The sequence below is a fragment of the Leptodactylus fuscus genome, chromosome 2, assembly GCF_031893055.1.
Source record: "Leptodactylus fuscus isolate aLepFus1 chromosome 2, aLepFus1.hap2, whole genome shotgun sequence".
Classification (NCBI taxonomy): domain Eukaryota; kingdom Metazoa; phylum Chordata; class Amphibia; order Anura; family Leptodactylidae; genus Leptodactylus; species Leptodactylus fuscus.
The window spans coordinates 140,101,965-140,121,823 of NC_134266.1; positions in this window are offsets into that span (position 1 = coordinate 140,101,965).

Sequence of the window (19,859 nt, forward strand, 5' to 3'; positions counted from 1 at the left end):
TGTAGGGTTTTTCTGTCCGCTTGAAAATTCGGACATCTTTACATGCGGACAGTGAAGGAAGGGCACGGATTGCAAAAGAACGCACCCGATGTCCATTTAAATAAATGACAGGTGTCACGGACACAGCTAGTGTCCGCTCCTAATGTCCGTGCAAGATTTTGAGCGGACACTACCTGTCGGACACAGACGGTAGTGTGAACGCCCCCTAAGTTAGTAGATATGATATGATGATGATTTTGTGCTGTGAATAATCCTTTTAAAGTGATACCTGTTTACTTAGTTGCTTTGTAGAATTCTATACAAATAAGTGTGACCCCATTTCACCCCCTTCATTCACATTTCTACGATAAAAATTTCCACCCGCGGACAGAAGAGTTAAAATATGGTTAAAATAGACTGTGGCACAAATACTATTAGGCTAGTGTAATTTAGAGCATTGAAAGGAATTCTAAGTTTCTTGAAGCACCTCAGCTCCTTATTTTCTGTGATGATTTGGTCAAGAATAGAGATTTATGGCAGCAACATCACAGTATATCATCAGGTGTTTATTTGTTTAAGGGGTTATCCACTTCTAATATTGTATTATCCCCCACAGATTATCTGCTCTGGTACAGTATAGCTCCCAGGAATGTTTATATGCCGCGAACCACATTGCTCACTTGCCATACAAAATGTAGCAGTGGCTTTAGTTACTGTAGTACTGGCCCATGTAATTCTACTGGGCAGGGCTGCAGTACCTAAACCTGCTGCTATACTTTGCACAGCGAATGAATAGTGCAGCTCCTGACATGTAAACATGACTGAGAGCTGCACTATCCTAGTGAAGCTGATCTAGGGGATCCCGAATGTCGGACCCCTGCAGATCTAATATTGATAACCTATATTAAGGATAAGCCATCAAAGTTAGAAAGGGAATAGGTGAGGTAAGATATAAGTGTCTCATATAATGGACAAAGTGTTTTCCTGATATACATACACTGTAATACTGCTTAAAAAAAAAAAAATAAGACAGCAATTTATGCCTATTTCTACCTGATATATATCATGTCCTTAAAGGGGTATTCCCATTTCAAGGATCCTGTCTATACTGCTCATTTATGTAAATTGAAGAGTTTTCCTAAATATATTGCTTTAGCAATGCTGCTTTGTTTTCCTGTTATGTGAAATTACATCTTCCATTGTTTACACATTGTTTCCATAGTGTTGGACCTGTGTGATAAGACAGGACAAGTGAAGTCACTCACTGTTCTCTACAGCTCTGCATGCTGATAAAGCTCTGTCTGTTCTTTCTATATAAACACACAAATAACACTGAGTCCATTATCTACAAGTATGTGCATATTATTTGATCTTATATTAGATTTCTAGTAATCATAAGTATTGTGATACTTCATGGTGTCCTGTTCAGCAAGGGGGGGGGGATACAGGAAGTGAGAAGAGGAGACAGCAGGCAAAGCTGCTGAAACAGGGAGAAGGGAAAACCCCTTTAAGTATCTAATTATCCTAAAACATAACAGGCCAGAGGACATATACAATGAGGGCTTCTCAATGTTACAAGGAAATGTACTTTGTTTGTTAATTACAGTGAGATCGTACAAATATTCTGAAGAATGGGACACAAGGTGAAGAGCCAGAGGGAAGTGGTTTTTTTTCTAAAATAATGGACAGTATTCATGCCGTTACAACATTTTACCGAATTGTGAATCAATTAGACCTTTGTAATTGGTGAGCTCATTTACCTGAATAAATAAAGATGTATATTGTTGATCCAGAAATTATAATTGCTGTATTTCATATTTCATGAGAATTCACTGTACATATATTAAAATTCTACAAGTTCACAACAATTGAAATCACTGTGTGTTACCTCATGGCAGTGCAATGCCTACACTTGCATAGATTTGTTTATTAACATACAGCATTGTTGGAGTCACTACAACATAATGGCTGTAAAATATTAAAATGGAGAAATGTGAATTATTTAGGTAACGGATTACACAATTCTCAAGTTAGTCTGTTCATGCATTGCTACACCTAATGTTGGAAAGTCTGCTCTTTCTGCTCCAAGAGATCTTACCCTTTATCACAGTTTGTAATGAAGTACATTAATTACATCATAAGCATAAGCATGAAAGCTTTCTCAATGAAGAATGCAGCCAAACCTCTAGCCCAGCTAATGCTGACAATTAGACAGGCTCTGGCCACGAAGTTATAATTAAAGGGGTTGTCCAGGAATTTCACAATCCACAGAGGAGACTGGGGAAGGTGAAACATAAAGTAAAAGTCATACTCACCTGTTCCCAGTCCTCGGATGTCTGCTGCCACTGTCTGTTCAGCCACGTGCTGTGTCCCACTGGAAGTCCTGTGCGACACATGACTGCTGCGGCAGCGAACACTAGAGCATCGGGGACAGGTGACAGCTTTTTTTTTTTTTTTTTTTTTCACTAGTATCACTTTCCCCGTCACCTATGAGTTGTGAACTTCCTGGACAACCCCTTTAAGAAGATGGTTTAACCTTAGTTTGTACTATAAAGATAGTCACAGTGTACTCCCAATAGACAGATGGCAATATCTCTTGCCATTCATGTGATGCATCGCTGACGCATCATAAAACTGATAGCAAAGACCTGAGAGAAAGAAAGTAATCTAAAAATCAGGATAGTTTTCTTAGAACTAGAATGAAGGCTGCAAAAAGTACAGTATGCTAAAAAAAATATAGTACAAAGTGTGACAGTCAAGTGGAGACTGCAGACATGGAAAGTTGTGTTTTCACTGGAAGTCATCTTTAAAGAATAATGCTTCTTTCCCTACTTTCAGGTTGCTTCCTCCTATCCTTTAACAAAGTCTTTTATCTGCATCCTTTTCCCTCCTTATAGTATCCTCCCACTACCCACTCCATAAACCTTTATATTAAAAGTAACTTGCTTGTGTCCACTGTTTGGCTATAGATTGTACCAGTGAGTGAATGGATATTACAATATTTCTTATATTCTCTTGTACAATCAATTTATTGAGGTTTTGTTTTTATAACTGGGGGTCCACTTTAACTCTTTAAGGATTATTAATTTATGGGTTATGCTTAATTTTGGCCTCATTCTGTAAAATAATGAAAAGGTGGAATCTGTTATGTCATGGTCATCTGAGGTTGTAATTCCCTAATTCTAAGACCTTCTATCAATTTATTTCTTATTATGTCCTGATGCATAAAAAAATAAACTATATTTATGGGGAAAAAAATTCATTGATAAATCTTCTATGTGACTAGTTACTATAGACAACTAAGACAAGTTTTCTTTTAAAGAAGACCATTCATCACATCCACCAACTCCAGTCCACACTTCTTAGCATCTGTTACCCGATACTAGCGCAGTTGGAATTTTTCTGTAGTCCCCACTCTTCCTTAAAACCTCTCCATTTTACAGTCCTTCAAAGTGGATGGTGTTCTGGCTGATCCCATCCATACATTGCAGAAAAATATCTGCAGGGGACATGCTGTGATTTCAAAACCCATTGTTCTTTTGGAAATTGCAGCATGTAAATTATACCTATGAAACGCTGGTGTTTTCTGAATACGTAAAAGGTGCTATGGGAAAAAAACGTGTTTCCTGCACAGTCTTTCCCACAGCGCTTTTTTGCTGCTGCTCTCTACATGGGGCCTTAACCTAAAATATTTTCATAAATCTTCACAACTTTTTTTTTGAATAATTTAAATGATAAAAATGCTTTTGTTCCTTGATATTGCTGGACCAAACATGTTATGACAGGCCTTGTGCTGTTCTTCCCTTGCAAATGTCCACCCAAAGTGTCCTGTGTCAGTGGTAACATACTCTCAATAGCTCAGGCAGCTGGAACCTTCTTGTAGATAGATGGCTGAGCGATTCCTTCTATTGTGCAGGCAAGCCAGTAAAAGTCGACACGCTAGAAACCGTTTCATCTCACCATTACTAGATACTTTAGTTAAAGGGGTTTTCGAGCAAAAAAAATCTTTAAAAAAAAAAAAAAAAAAAGGTCTGATAGTGCTATTAATGGGTTAATAAGTGCACCCAAATACCTTTAGCAGTGTTTTGAGTGATTTCTGGATTTCTCTAGGAGCTCCTGACATCTGCATTTGTTTACAGGTGTGGCTTCCTGCTTTTTTTTAGCAAATGCAATGCATGATGGTAATTGTAGGCTGACACACTACCTCCCCCTGCCTCTCTCACGCTTCCTCCCTGTCTCCCTAGCTATCTCACCCACTACTAGCCCTTTCAAATTAACTCAGCCTACCCCCCTCTACCCCATCATACTTACATATCTTCCTTCCAGACTTCCTTCTGCGGGACGGCTCCTTCTCTCTTTTGACTCTGCCAGTGCATATACAATAGTCCCGGCACTGCGCTGCGGCTGGCAATCCACCTCTACTATACAGGGGTGGGAGGCTATAGCTCCAACTCCTGCAACTCCTGGACTTTTGCACGCGCAAGTAGAATCAAGGAGGAGACGTCCCGCAGGAGGAGGTCTGGAAGGAAGACAGGTAAGTATGATAGGGTGGAGGGGGGAAAGTATTGGTGAAGGTCCGCTTCCAGAAACGGGAAAACAGAACGTCAACCGATAATCAGAAATATTGGTAAATATAAATTTTTGCTAAATTATGTCATTTAGAAAGTAGATGCAGAGAGGGTGCTTAGGTTCGTCCATGAATTCCATTTTATCCTGGATAACCCCTTTAAACTTACATAGAAATTATCGTTAAAACATACAGGAACATTTAAGAAAAATATTTACACCAATTGAAAAGTCATTTTGATTTGATTGATCTAACGTTCGATTTGTAATAGTTAGTTTTGCAATAAGCCCTTTTTAGACACCCTGCTAGATGGAATCTGTAACTTTCAGAAAATTGAATGATAGTTAGCAAAAAGATTGATGCATTTAGATAAATAACATTTCTTACATCATTTTATTGATGCCATACTATCTCTGGGGCCAATCCTGGGCAAGAGTTTATAGGTATTGTCCCATTACACTTATTTCCTATCCACTTGATAGTCTGCACAAATAATGTATTCGTGACAAGTAGACAATTGAGGTAAATGCAGTCGCACAATAAATGGTTGTGTCCTGGAGACCATTGTACAAACAGCTATTGAAGTCTATCTTAAAGGGATTGCCCTATTACAGATTCTTATCCCCTATGCACAACATTATAAATGTCACATTGCTGGGAGTCTGACTTCTGGTTCCCCAACAATCGGGAGAACAGGGACTGAAAGTCTCACCCATGTGAATGAAGTATCAAGTCGCTTGCATGACTAACCCTCCATTCACTACTGTGGGGCTGCCGTGACTGCAGTTTCTAGTAACCCCATAGCAGAAAGGGGCTTTATTCACATGGAGGAGGTATGGCAAATTTTCAGTCCTCTTTTCTCCTGATCCCTGAGGGAACCAGAGGTTGAATCCCCAGCGATATGACATTTATGCTGTGGATAGAGGATAGGTGTCTGTAATGGGACAGCCACTTTAATATGGCCTTTCACAGAGGTTTATGTAATGCTCTCCATGACACCTATTCATTGTATGGCTGCATTTACCTCAATGACACTACTGCCATTGCTTATCACCAATACATTACATGTGCGTACTTTGTATCACCACTTCATTTAACTTATGTGTGACTTCTCCACTTTGTATCTGCTCGGGGTGTCATTGTAATACTGTTTTCAGGCTAATTCCAAGAATAGTTCACAGTCTGCTGATATGTAGAACAGCTTTAGGGACTCGGTCTAGTCTCTTTCTGCCAGGGGCTATCCTTTGCTTTCTTCTGCTCATTGTCAAGCGCTTTAGTGCACTGTGATGTTCAGTGACAGGAAACTGGAATTATCCAAGCAAATAAAAGTGGCTTTTCTTCTTTGTATTGGTCTGGGTGAGAGTTTAGTTTGTACATCTGAAGCCTGGCGTCTCAGAAAGCTTGCTAGGTAAGAAGCTGTATTGGAGTTGATGTACCAGGTGCATCATGTATGGCTGTGTGACCAGCTGTCACTAGGTCTTCATACTGCACACTCTTTCTGTGCAATCTAAACACAACATTCTTGCTTTAACATCTCTTTTGAATGAGCTAGAAAAACACATCCATGTTCACTTGGTCGACTGTCTTAGAGGAGGTTTTTCTTCTGCCTCAAGTAGTGTCAAACTTCATTTTAAAGGGATTTTCCTATAAATATACCCACATCTGAATTTGTGAAAAAGTAAGGCTGGGTTCACATCTGCGTCAGAGACTCTGTTGCTAGTGTGAACATAACGTCAAAGGAACCCAGCCATCATTTCTTTACTGTAGCTCTTTTCATACATAGACTGTCCCATAACCAGCCCGAAAGGAGTTCATGGATAGGTTTCTGACAAGTTCAAGACCATAGAAATCTACCAAGGTCGTATCCATTGGTAAACAATTAAGCCACAAGACTGTCACCAGAAAGATGGTTAGAGAAAATCCATAAAAATGCAAAATATTTCATTATTTATATTTTCAAAAATATTTAAATTCTAATTGTCTACAAACTTTTTTTTTGTTTTTAATTCCTCTTCCCTTCAGGGCATCTTTGCAGGCATGCAGATAGCAGGAACACATCACTGTAGCAGTTAGGGTCCTTGTGCCTTCCGTGCTTTCTTCATCCCTCTCATTGGTAGATGGAGGTCTTCGCTACCATACTGGTATAGGACGTTCCCTCTTCATTCAATACTTGCAGGTTCCAGATTGACAGGGTGGTGGCTGCCATGCCAGCAAATATACCACTTGTACCAAAGGTTGCCAACCCCTCGCCTAACCCTACTTCCATTATATAATGTCACAAACAATATTAACCCTAAATTCCTGATTGATGGGAGTCTGACCATCACCATTGATCCTGAGAAAGGGGGTTATTTTACCCCTGTATTGATTGTAGTTGAGCCCCTGGTGAACACAGGCACATCCCGACTCCCATTCACTTGATTGGAGCGCTGAAGGTATCCACGTTAGAGCAGCCAGCTATCTTTGGAGCTCCAATTAAACCACTAGGCGTTCAGTTGCTTTTCCCATAACTGCATTCACAGCAAGGGTAAAACACCCCCATTCTCAGGATCGGTGGGGGTCTCAGGAGCAGACCCCCATCAAGCTGCAATGTATTCTCTGTCCTATGTCTATAGGATAAATATTGTTTGTGGCCTAACTCCTTTCATAAAAAAAATTAGTTGTTGCCCATAGCAACCAATCATAGCACAACTTTCATTTTGTATTTTGCACAGAAAAAATTAATCTGAGCAATTATTTCTACCCATTTTTATAAAATAGATGGTTTTCATATAGTTATCAATAATTTCATATTAAAATGTAATGAAAAGGTTTCAAGCTCATGTGTCGATGTGGCAAAGTTTAAGTTGACATTTAACATGACACTTATTGCTTGTTACGGAATTTGTTTATGCAGGCACTTTGCCATTTATACAGCGATCTGCGGATGCCCCATTAATATTGCCTCTGCAGAGCTGGCTGTATTCATTTCCAGCAGAAACGCGTCAGGTTGGATCATGGGCTGCATTGTCTGTTACATTTGTGTGGCACTCGATAGACACGTTTGAGTGTGTAATGTTAGCCCTCTAGTTAGTGGCTTGGGAGTACCTTCACACTGGTCTTTTATTGGCTCGCTAGTAGAGTGTGCCTGATCTATCTGTCCGGTCCCTATCTCTGGTGTGTGACTATATCCAGTGCTGTGTTGGTTATGTGGAACTAACATCAACTGTATTCAGAGCTGCTCTAGAAGTGTTGTTATAGGACACCTTGATATGAGGAGAGAATTTGGTTAATCTGCTATGTAGATAAGGGCATAGCTTGATCATTGTGTCACCCAACTTCTAGTAGATGTCCCTTCCTCTATATCATGAAATGACCACTCTTTCCTTGTTATGGAGAATAGGGAGAATTAGACGGCTGGATAGCCAATTGAAGGGTCGCCACCACCTGGATAACAGCTGTCAATGAAGACCAGGCTGTAGGGTACAGACAACATATATGTAGAATCCAAAGTATTGCACAAGTATAAACCCCGGGGGGCGCACACTCCCTGAAAGATGATCACTGGAGCCCGATGATAACAAAAGTTTCAAACTTTTATTTAGATTACGCATCTTGGGGTTCAACAAACGCCACTCCTTCATCAGATCTTTCGTGCTGTCACTAGGAAGCATACCAACATGAAAGATCTAATGAAGGGTTGGCATTTGTAGAACTCCTTGTATACCCCGAAACGTGTAATCTAAATAAAAGTTCGAACCTTTTGTTATCTTTGGGCTCCAGTGGTCATATTTCAAGGAGTGTGCGCCCCCCGGACTTTTTCTCGTGGAATACTTTGGATTCTACTATATGTTGTCAATATTTTAGGATTGACACAGTTCAATGTTTTACCATAATAGTGTGATACCACTAGGGACCTTCCCTGGGCACTCGCCTTTTTAATTCAGTAGTTGGCTATTGGGCCTATTATTTCAGATTACTTTTAGAATACTTATTAAAAGCAATGTTTTAGTATAGTACCTCAAATGTATTTTGTTTTTGTGGACTGTTTGAATGACCTTGCGTTATTCTGCAGCAGAAAGTTCTCGAACTCAACTTTGCTACGACCGCATGGTAATAACAGCACATTACTGGCCACTAGCAGATTGTGTGGAGTTCTGGAGCCTGGTGAATAAACCAATCAATTCATATTATACATGAATGTTCTTGTGAATTTCTCTCCCTCCCTTATGTTTCATAGTTAAGTCAAAAATGTGCAGTTGTCTCTCTGCTGCTGACTCGCACCACTACATGATGATGTGTGAATGAGACATGGCTGCACAGGGGACATAGCCTCATAGTCTCAAACAAATGTTCGGAATTCTGCCTGCCATCCACAAGTTTAGTGTGATGACAAATTCATAGGATTTACTAAACCACTGCACATTTTTACTTCTTAAGAAAAATTCAAGTAAATGTTAACAGGTTTGTAACCCAAACCCAAAGTTGTCGAAGCCGTAGATTATATCATAGCATTGCTAAGTCATGGTACGCTTTGCTTTATTTTACATGTCTAACTTATAGTACAAAAATGAATATAATTATAAATTCATTAATAATAATATAGATAATATAGTCCAATAATATAATTGCAACCTAATTCCAAAACAATTGGGACACTAAAGAAATGTAAAAAAAAAATAAAAATCAAGAATGCAATGATTTGGAAATCTCATTTAACTATATTTTCTTCAAAATGGAACCTATAATATGCCGTATATACTCAAATATAAGCCGACCCGAATATAAGCCGAGGCCCCTAATTTTACCACAAAAAACTGGGAAAGCTTATTGACTCGAGTATAAGCCTAGGGGGGAAATGCAGCAGCTACTGGAAAATTTCAAAAATTAAAATGGTCAGAGTTCTTGGGTGCTGGGGAAGGGGAGGGGGTGTTTTGGTTGTCTGTCTGCCCCTTCCCTGAGCTTGAGGACTGTTTTTTTTCTCCCACTTGGAATTCAGTCTGGCTGAATATAGCATATCTGCAGTGCTCCTATTAACCCCTTCCAGACGGAACAGGAGCACTGCAGATACCCTATATTCAGTAGACAGGGCACTTTCAGACACAGGATACCTAATGTGTATGTGTTTCACAGTAATTTTCTACTTTTGTTTGTATTCTAGGGAAAGGAGTGATGTACAACTTTTTGTAAAAAAAAAATTAAAGCTTCTTTTTTCCACTATTCTATGGGAGATTCTATACATTGATATTGCGGCTGGTCATAGACACCCCCCCCCCAAAAAAAAAAAAAAAAAAAAATTCTGCTGACTCGAGTATAAGCCGAGAGGGGCTTTTTCAGCACAAAACTGTGCTGGAAAGTTCAGCTTATACTCAAGTATATTAGAAGTCGAAAGTTAGAGAGTTTTCCATGTTATTTGAATAAATTAACTTATTTTTTTGTGAGAGAGATCTGGAGGCTCAGTTTTCAACTATGACCAACTATCACATGACTGTTTATAAAAAGAACATGTTAGACAGACAGAGTCTCTCAGAAGCAAAGATGATTACAGGTTCATCCATCTATGGAAAACTGTCTAAAATTGTGTACCAATTTCAGAAAAATTCTGGTCAATGAACAGTTGCAAAGACTTTAAATATCCCACCTTTACAGTACATAATAATATCACATTATTCAGGGAATCTGGAGCACAAGGGTCAAGGCCAACAGACAGTAATGGGTGCTTGTGAAATATGAGCTCTCAGGCAACACTGCATTAAAAATAGGCATGAATAGGTAATGAAAATCACTGCATGAGGTCAGAAATATTCCCAGAAATCATTGTCTATGAACACAGTTGGTTGTGCAATCCACAAATGCAAGTTACAGCTGTATTATGCAAAAAAGAAACCATATAGCAATACAAGCCACAAACTCTGCCATCTTCACTGGGACAAAGCTCATTTAAAAGGAACTAAGCCAAAATAGAAAACAGTTCTGTGGTGACATGAATCAAAATGTTAAATTCTTAATGGAAACTACAAACTCCATGTTCTGCCTACTCAAGAGGAGAAGAACCCTTCATCTATCAACAAAGAGTTCAAAAGTCTGTATCTCTGATGGTATGGGGTTGCACTTGTGCCTATGGCATGGATGCTCTACACATTTTGAAAGACACTATCAATGCTGAGCAGTAAATAGTGGTTTTAAAACATTTGCCCCAATCCATACAAATCTCTTCAGTGAAGGCCTTGCATATTTCAGCAAGACAAAGCTAAACCACATACTGCATCCATCATAACAGCATGGCTTCACAGAAGAAGAGTCTGGGTGCTGAACTGGATTGTAAGCAGTCTACCCTTTTCACCAATAAAAACATTTGGTGAATTGTGAAAGTGAAAAATCCAGAAAAGACAAACCAAAACTTGAGCAGCTAGAATCCTACATCAGACAAAAATTCGACAATATTCTAAAACTCAAGCAATTGGTCTCCAAATTTCCTAGGCTATTGTAAAACGAAGAGGGGTTGTAACACAATGGTAGATATGGCGCTGTTCCAACTTTTTTGAGATATGTCTCTGCCACCAATTTTTAAATTTGTTATTTTTTTTCAAATGATATGAAAAAATGTCTAACTTTCAACTTCTGATACATGTTCTATTGTGAATAATATATTAAATTTTCAAATTATGGAATTCTTGTGTTTTTTTTCACATTTTACAGTGTTCCAACTTTTTTGGAATTAGTGTTGTATTCTGTACAATTTGCCTAAAAAGTTGCCATACTTTCACTCTGTCTAAAGAGGGGCAGGGGCTCCAAAATATCAAAATGAGTCAATACCTAAATGATGACCAATCCTCTGGATGTTCACAATTTCAGGACATACTGATAGGGATTAGGATTGTGAGCCCTACTTGAGACAGTGAGTGATGACAATATTTGTAACGCACTGTAGACATGTTGCTGCTATATACGGTAACTAAGGAAAATAAATACGTATTATGTTTGTTTTCTGGAACTATGTGTAGACATGTTCCTTTAGTTCCTAGGTGAAAAGAGCAAAAAATGTAATGTTCCAAAGTCAACACCCCCACACGAGGCCCCTAAATTAATGATGTAGAACTAAGTGGATAACAAGGTCTGCAAATAGTTCCTTGAAATAAGGTCTTCATGTTTGTTTTACATTCAGAATGTTGATATCCTTTAAAAAAAAAAAAAAAAAATGATTTCCAACACCTTGGTATGCAATGCTGACAGTTTTTTTCTGCCAGAATCTGAAATATTCACAACCTTTCACACACCTTATGGGGATCAACTTCTGGCTTCCTCTTTCTATATGCTGTGTACTATACTGTTGAAAGATGTTTCTTTCTTTACATAGACCGAGTCTTTAAAGGATTACATGTTCCGCCATTTCTCTAGTGATACAAATGGAAGCCTACTGATGCTATTATCTGGCTTTAGTTACATATCATTTTCATCTATTTACTATTGTACATTACTATAAGAAAGCAAACCTGAATCTAGCAGTACATAAATGCCCTAAACCACATCCACAGTCATGGAGATGCTGACCCCTCATCATTTCTCCTAAATATACCTCTCCAGCACAGATCAAGAGGTATGCTTACTAATAGAGATGAGCGAACAGTGTTCTATCGAACTCATGTTCGATCGGATATTAGGCTGTTCGGCATGTTCGAATCGAATCGAACACCGCGTGGTAAAGTGCGCCATTACTCGATTCCCCTCCCACCTTCCCTGGCGCCTTTTTTGCTCCAATAACAGCGCTGGGTAGGTGGGACAGGAACTACGACACCGGTGACGTTGAAAAAAGTAGGCAAAACCCATTGGCTGCCGAAAACATGTGACCTCTAATTTAAAAGAACAGCGACGCCCAGCTTCGCGTCATTCTGAGCTTGCAATTCACCGAGGACGGAGGTTTCCGTCCAGCTAGCTAGGGCTTAGATTCTGGGTAGGCAGGGACAGGCTAGGATAGGAAGGAGAAGACAACCAACAGCTCTTGTAAGAGCTAAATTCCAGGGAGAAGCTTGTCAGTGTAACGTGGCACTGACGGGCTCAATCGCCGCAACCCAGCTTTCCCAGGATCCTGAATGGAATACACTGTCAGTGTATTCCCGTATACCCGATATATACCCCGATACCCGTTCCAACGGTGTGCCCCCCCACCTTCACCCCAGAAATACCCTGCAAGTCCCCTAGCAATAGAATTGGGGCTATATACACCCACAATTTTTACTACTGGTATACAGTGCCATTGTCTGACTGGGAATTCAAAGAATATATTGGGAATACAAATACCCTCATTTCTTGCTACTGCCATATAGTGCCAGTTTCTGACTGGTAATTCAAAGAATATATTGGGGTTACGTGCACCCACAATTTTTACTACTGGTATACAGTGCCATTGTCTGACTGGGAATTCAAAGAATATATTGGGAATACAAATACCCTCATTTCTTGCTACTGCCATATAGTGCCAGTGTCTGACTGGGAATTCAAAGAATATATTGGGGTTACGTGCACCCACAATTTTTACTACTGGTATACAGTGCCATTGTCTGACTGGGAATTCAAAGAGTATATTGGGAATACAAATACCCTCATTTCTTGCTACTGCCATATAGTGCCAGTTTCTGACTGGGAATTCAAAGAATATATTGGGGTTACGTGCACCCACAATTTTTACTACTGGTATACAGTGCCATTGTCTGACTGGGAATTCAAAGAGTATATTGGGAATACAAATACCCTCATTTCTTGCTACTGCCATATAGTGCCAGTGTCTGACTGGGAATTCAAAGAATATATTGGGGTTACGTGCACCCACAATTTTTACTACTGGTATACAGTGCCATTGTCTGACTGGGAATTCAAAGAGTATATTGGGAATACAAATACCCTCATTTCTTGCTACTGCCATATAGTGCCAGTTTCTGACTGGGAATTCAAAGAATATATTGGGGTTACGTGCACCCACAATTTTTACTACTGGTATACAGTGCCATTGTCTGACTGGGAATTCAAAGAATATATTGGGGTTATAAATACCCTCATTTCTTGCTACTGCCATATAGTGCCAGTTTCTGACTGGGAATTCAAAGAATATATTGGGGTTACGTGCACCCACAATTTTTACTACTGGTATACAGTGCCATTGTCTGACTGGGAATTCAAAGAATATATTGGGGTTATAAATACCCTCATTTCTTGCTACTGCCATATAGTGCCAGTTTCTGACTGGTAATTCAAAGAATATATTGGGGTTACGTGCACCCACAATTTTTACTACTGGTATACAGTGCCATTGTCTGACTGGGAATTCAAAGAGTATATTGGGAATACAAATACCCTCATTTCTTGCTACTGCCATATAGTGCCAGTGTCTGACTGGGAATTCAAAGAATATATTGGGGTTACGTGCACCCACAATTTTTACTACTGGTATACAGTGCCATTGTCTGACTGGGAATTCAAAGAGTATATTGGGAATACAAATACCCTCATTTCTTGCTACTGCCATATAGTGCCAGTTTCTGACTGGGAATTCAAAGAATATATTGGGGTTACGTGCACCCACAATTTTTACTACTGGTATACAGTGCCATTGTCTGACTGGGAATTCAAAGAGTATATTGGGAATACAAATACCCTCATTTCTTGCTACTGCCATATAGTGCCAGTGTCTGACTGGGAATTCAAAGAATATATTGGGGTTACGTGCACCCACAATTTTTACTACTGGTATACAGTGCCATTGTCTGACTGGGAATTCAAAGAGTATATTGGGAATACAAATACCCTCATTTCTTGCTACTGCCATATAGTGCCAGTTTCTGACTGGGAATTCAAAGAATATATTGGGGTTACGTGCACCCACAATTTTTACTACTGGTATACAGTGCCATTGTCTGACTGGGAATTCAAAGAATATATTGGGGTTATAAATACCCTCATTTCTTGCTACTGCCATATAGTGCCAGTTTCTGACTGGGAATTCAAAGAATATATTGGGGTTACGTGCACCCACAATTTTTACTACTGGTATACAGTGCCATTGTCTGACTGGGAATTCAAAGAATATATTGGGGTTATAAATACCCTCATTTCTTGCTACTGCCATATAGTGCCAGTTTCTGACTGGTAATTCAAAGAATATATTGGGGTTACGTGCACCCACAATTTTTACTACTGGTATACAGTGCCATTGTCTGACTGGGAATTCAAAGAATATATTGGGGTTATAAATACCCTCATTTCTTGCTACTGCCATATAGTGCCAGTTTCTGACTGGTAATTCAAAGAATATATTGGGGTTACGTGCACCCACAATTTTTACTACTGGTATACAGTGCCATTGTCTGACTGGGAATTCAAAGAGTATATTGGGAATACAAATACCCTCATTTCTTGCTACTGCCATATAGTGCCAGTGTCTGACTGGGAATTCAAAGAATATATTGGGGTTACGTGCACCCACAATTTTTACTACTGGTATACAGTGCCATTGTCTGACTGGGAATTCAAAGAGTATATTGGGAATACAAATACCCTCATTTCTTGCTACTGCCATATAGTGCCAGTTTCTGACTGGGAATTCAAAGAATATATTGGGGTTACGTGCACCCACAATTTTTACTACTGGTATACAGTGCCATTGTCTGACTGGGAATTCAAAGAGTATATTGGGAATACAAATACCCTCATTTCTTGCTACTGCCATATAGTGCCAGTGTCTGACTGGGAATTCAAAGAATATATTGGGGTTACGTGCACCCACAATTTTTACTACTGGTATACAGTGCCATTGTCTGACTGGGAATTCAAAGAGTATATTGGGAATACAAATACCCTCATTTCTTGCTACTGCCATATAGTGCCAGTTTCTGACTGGGAATTCAAAGAATATATTGGGGTTACGTGCACCCACAATTTTTACTACTGGTATACAGTGCCATTGTCTGACTGGGAATTCAAAGAGTATATTGGGAATACAAATACCCTCATTTCTTGCTACTGCCATATAGTGCCAGTGTCTGACTGGGAATTCAAAGAATATATTGGGGTTACGTGCACCCACAATTTTTACTACTGGTATACAGTGCCATTGTCTGACTGGGAATTCAAAGAGTATATTGGGAATACAAATACCCTCATTTCTTGCTACTGCCATATAGTGCCAGTTTCTGACTGGGAATTCAAAGAATATATTGGGGTTACGTGCACCCACAATTTTTACTACTGGTATACAGTGCCATTGTCTGACTGGGAATTCAAAGAGTATATTGGGAATACAAATACCCTCATTTCTTGCTACTGCCATATAGTGCCAGTGTCTGACTGGGAATTCAAAGAATATATTGGGGTTACGTGCACCCACAATTTTTACTACTGGTATACAGTGCCAATTTCTAACTAGGAATTCAAAATGCGCAAGGCTCCCGGAAAGGGACGTGGACGAGGCCGTGGGCGAGGTCGGGGGAATGGTTCTGGGGAGCAAGGTAGCAGTGAAGCCACAGGGCGTCCCGTGCCTACTCCTGTGGGGCAGCAAGCATTGCGCCACTCCACAGTGCCAGGGTTGCTTGCCACATTAACTAAACTGCAGGGTACAAACCTTAGTAGGCCCGAGAACCAGGAACAGGTCTTGCAATGGCTGTCAGAGAACGCTTACAGCACATTGTCCAGCAGCCAGTCAGACTCTGCCTCCTCTCCTCCTATTACCCAACAGTCTTGTCTTCCTTCCTCCCAAAATTCCGAAGCTTTACAGAACAATAACCCAAACTGTCCCTGCTCCCCAGAGCTGTTCTCCGCTCCTTTCATTGTCCCTCAACCTGCCTCTCCACGTCACGATTCCACGAACCTAACAGAGGAGCATCTGTATCCAGATGCTCAAACACTAGAGTCTCCTCCATCTCCGTTCGATTTGGTGGTGGATGACCAGCAACCCACCCTCATCGACGATGATGTGACGCAGTTGCCGTCAGGGCATCCAGTTGACCGGCGCATTGTGCGGGAGGAGGAGATGAGACAGGAGTTGGAAGAGGAAGTGGTGGATGATGAGGACACTGACCCGACCTGGACAGGGGGGATGTCAAGCGGGGAAAGTAGTGTGGATGTTGAGGCAGGTGCAGCACCAAAAAGGGTAGCTAGAGGCAGAGGCAGAGGTCAGCAGCTTAGGCGAAGCCAGGCCACACCCGGAATCTCCCAAGATGTTCCAGTTCGTACCCAGCCCCGAAAAACTCCCACCTCGAGGGCACGTTTCTCGAAGGTGTGGAGTTTTTTCAAGGAATGCGCCGAGGACAGATATAGTGTTGTCTGCACAATTTGCCTCTCGAAATTGATTAGGGGCTCTGAGAAGAGCAACCTGTCCACCACTTCAATGCGCCGTCATTTGGAATCCAAGCACTGGAATCAGTGGCAGGCAGCAACGGCAGGACAAAGGCCGACTGCCGTTCACGCCACTGCCACTGCCTCTGCCTCTGCCTCTGCCACTGCCACTGCTGACTGTGCTGGCGATGCACTCCAGAGGACGAGCCAGGACACCACTTCATCTGCCTCCGCCACTTTGTTGACTTCTACCTCATCCTCCCCTGGTCCTGTCTTATCTCCTTCTCCTGCACCATCAAAGGCACCATCAGGCGTTTCTTTACAACAACCCACCATCTCTCAGACATTGGAGCGGCGGCAGAAATACACTGCTAACCACCCACACGCGCAAGCCTTGAACGCCAACATCGCTAAACTGCTGGCCCAGGAGATGTTGGCGTTCCGGCTTGTTGAAACTCCCGCCTTCCTGGACCTGATGGCAACTGCGGCACCTCGCTATGCCGTCCCTAGCCGTCACTACTTCTCCCGGTGTGCCGTCCCCGCCTTGCACCAGCACGTGTCACTCAACATCAGGCGGGCCCTTAGTTCCGCGCTTTGCACAAAGGTCCACTTGACCACCGACGCGTGGACAAGTGCATGCGGACAGGGACGCTACATTTCACTGACGGCACACTGGGTGAATGTAGTTGAGGCTGGGACTGCTTCCCAAACTGGCCCGGTGTACCTCGTCTCCCCGCCTAACATTCCTGGCAGGGACACGAGAAGAACACCCCCCTCCTCCTCCTCCTCCTCTACCGCCTCCTCCTCCGCCACCGCCTCCTCCTCCGCCACCGCCTCCTCCTCCGCTGTTAGATTGACCCCAGCTACGAGTTGGAAACGTTGCAGCACTGGCGTTGGTAGACGTCAGCAGGCTGTGCTGAAGCTGATCAGCTTGGGGGACAGACAGCACACTGCCTCCGAGGTGAGGGATGCCCTCCTCGATGAGACGGCAATATGGTTTGAGCCGCTGCACCTGGGCCCAGGCATGGTCGTTTGTGATAACGGCCGGAACCTGGTAGCAGCTCTGGAGCTTGCCGGACTCCAACATGTTCCATGCCTGGCCCACGTCTTCAACCTAGTGGTGCAACGTTTCCTAAAGAGCTACCCCAATGTTCCAGAGCTACTGGTGAAAGTGCGGCGCATGTGCGCCCACTTTCGCAAGTCGACAGTAGCCGCTGCTAGCTTAAAATCTCTCCAGCAACGCCTGCATGTGCCACAACACCGGCTTTTGTGCGACGTCCCCACACGCTGGAACTCAACGTTTCAGATGTTGAATAGAGTGGTTGAGCAGCAGAGACCTTTGATGGAATACCAGCTACAAAACCCTAGGGTGCCACAAAGTCAGCTGCCTCAGTTTCACATCCATGAGTGGCCATGGATGAGAGACCTTTGTGACATCCTACGGGTCTTTGAGGAGTCCACAAGGAGGGTGAGCTCTGAGGATGCGATGGTGAGCCTTACAATCCCGCTCTTGTGTGTTCTGAGAGAATCCCTGATTGACATCAGGGATAACTCAGATCACACAGAGGAGTTAGGGATAGCATCCGATCCGTCACAGCTGGAGAGTAGGTCCACACATCTGTCCGCTTCACTGCGTTTAATGGAGGAGGAGGAGGAGGAGGAGGAGGAAGAAGAGTTGTCCGATGATGTGATGGTGATACAGGAGGCTTCCGGGCAACTTCGAATCGTCCCATTGTTGCAGCGCGGATGGGTAGACATGGAGGATGAGGAGGAAATGGAGATTGAACTTTCCGGTGGGGCCAGAGGAGTCATGCCAACTAACACTGTGGCAGACATGGCTGAGTTCATGTTGGGGTGCTTTACAACCGACAAGCGTATTGTCAAAATCATGGAGGACAACCAGTACTGGATCTTTGCTATCCTTGACCCCCGGTATAAAAACAACATCTCGTCTTTTATTCCGGTAGAGGGGAGGGCCAATCGCATCAATGCTTGCCACAGGCAATTGGTGCAGAATATGATGGAGATGTTTCCAGCATGTGACGTTGGCGGCAGGGAGGGCAGTTCCTCCAGTAGGCAACCAAGTTCTCACCGGTCCACACAAACGAGGGGCACACTGTCTAAGGTCTGGGACACCTTGATGGCACCCCCTCGCCAAAGTGCCGCCACGGAGGGTCCTAGTGTCACCAGGCGTGAGAAGTATAGGCGCATGTTGCGGGAATACCTTTCCGACCACAGCCCTGTCCTCTCCGACCCCTCTGCGCCCTACACGTATTGGGTGTCGAAGTTGGACCTGTGGCTTGAACTTGCCCTATATGCCTTGGAGGTGCTGTCCTGTCCTGCCGCCAGCGTCCTATCTGAGAGGGTGTTCAGTGCAGCCGGTGGCATCATCACTGACAAGCGCACCCGTCTGTCAGCTGAGAGTGCCGACCGGCTCACTTTGATAAAAATGAACCACCACTGGGTAGAGCCGTCATTTTTGTGCCCACCTGTGTAAAGCACCCCAACATGAAACTCCATGTCTGTACTCAACCTCTCCAATTCCTCCGCATCCTCATACTCATCCACCATAAGCGTTGCACAATTCTGCTAATACTAGGCTCCCTCCACCCTGATTTCCCCCAACTCTGCTGGTTAGAGGCTCCCTCCACCATGAATTTGCCCAAACTGGGCTGTTTAGAGGCTCCCTCCACCATGAATTGGTCCAAACTGGGTTTTTTAGAGGCTCCCTCCACCATGAATTTGCCCAAACTGGGCTGTTTAGAGGCTCCCTCCACCATGAATTGGTCCAAACTGGGCTGGTTAGAGGCTCCCTCCACCATGAATTTCCCAAAACTTGGCTGTTTAGAGGCTCCCTCCACCATGAATTTGCCCAAACTGGGCTGTTTAGAGGCTCCCTCCACCATTAATTGGTCCAAACTGGGCTGGTTAGAGGCTCCCTCCACCATGAATTTGCCCAAACTGGGGTGGTTAGAGGCTCCCTCCACCATTAATTGGTCCAAACTGGGCT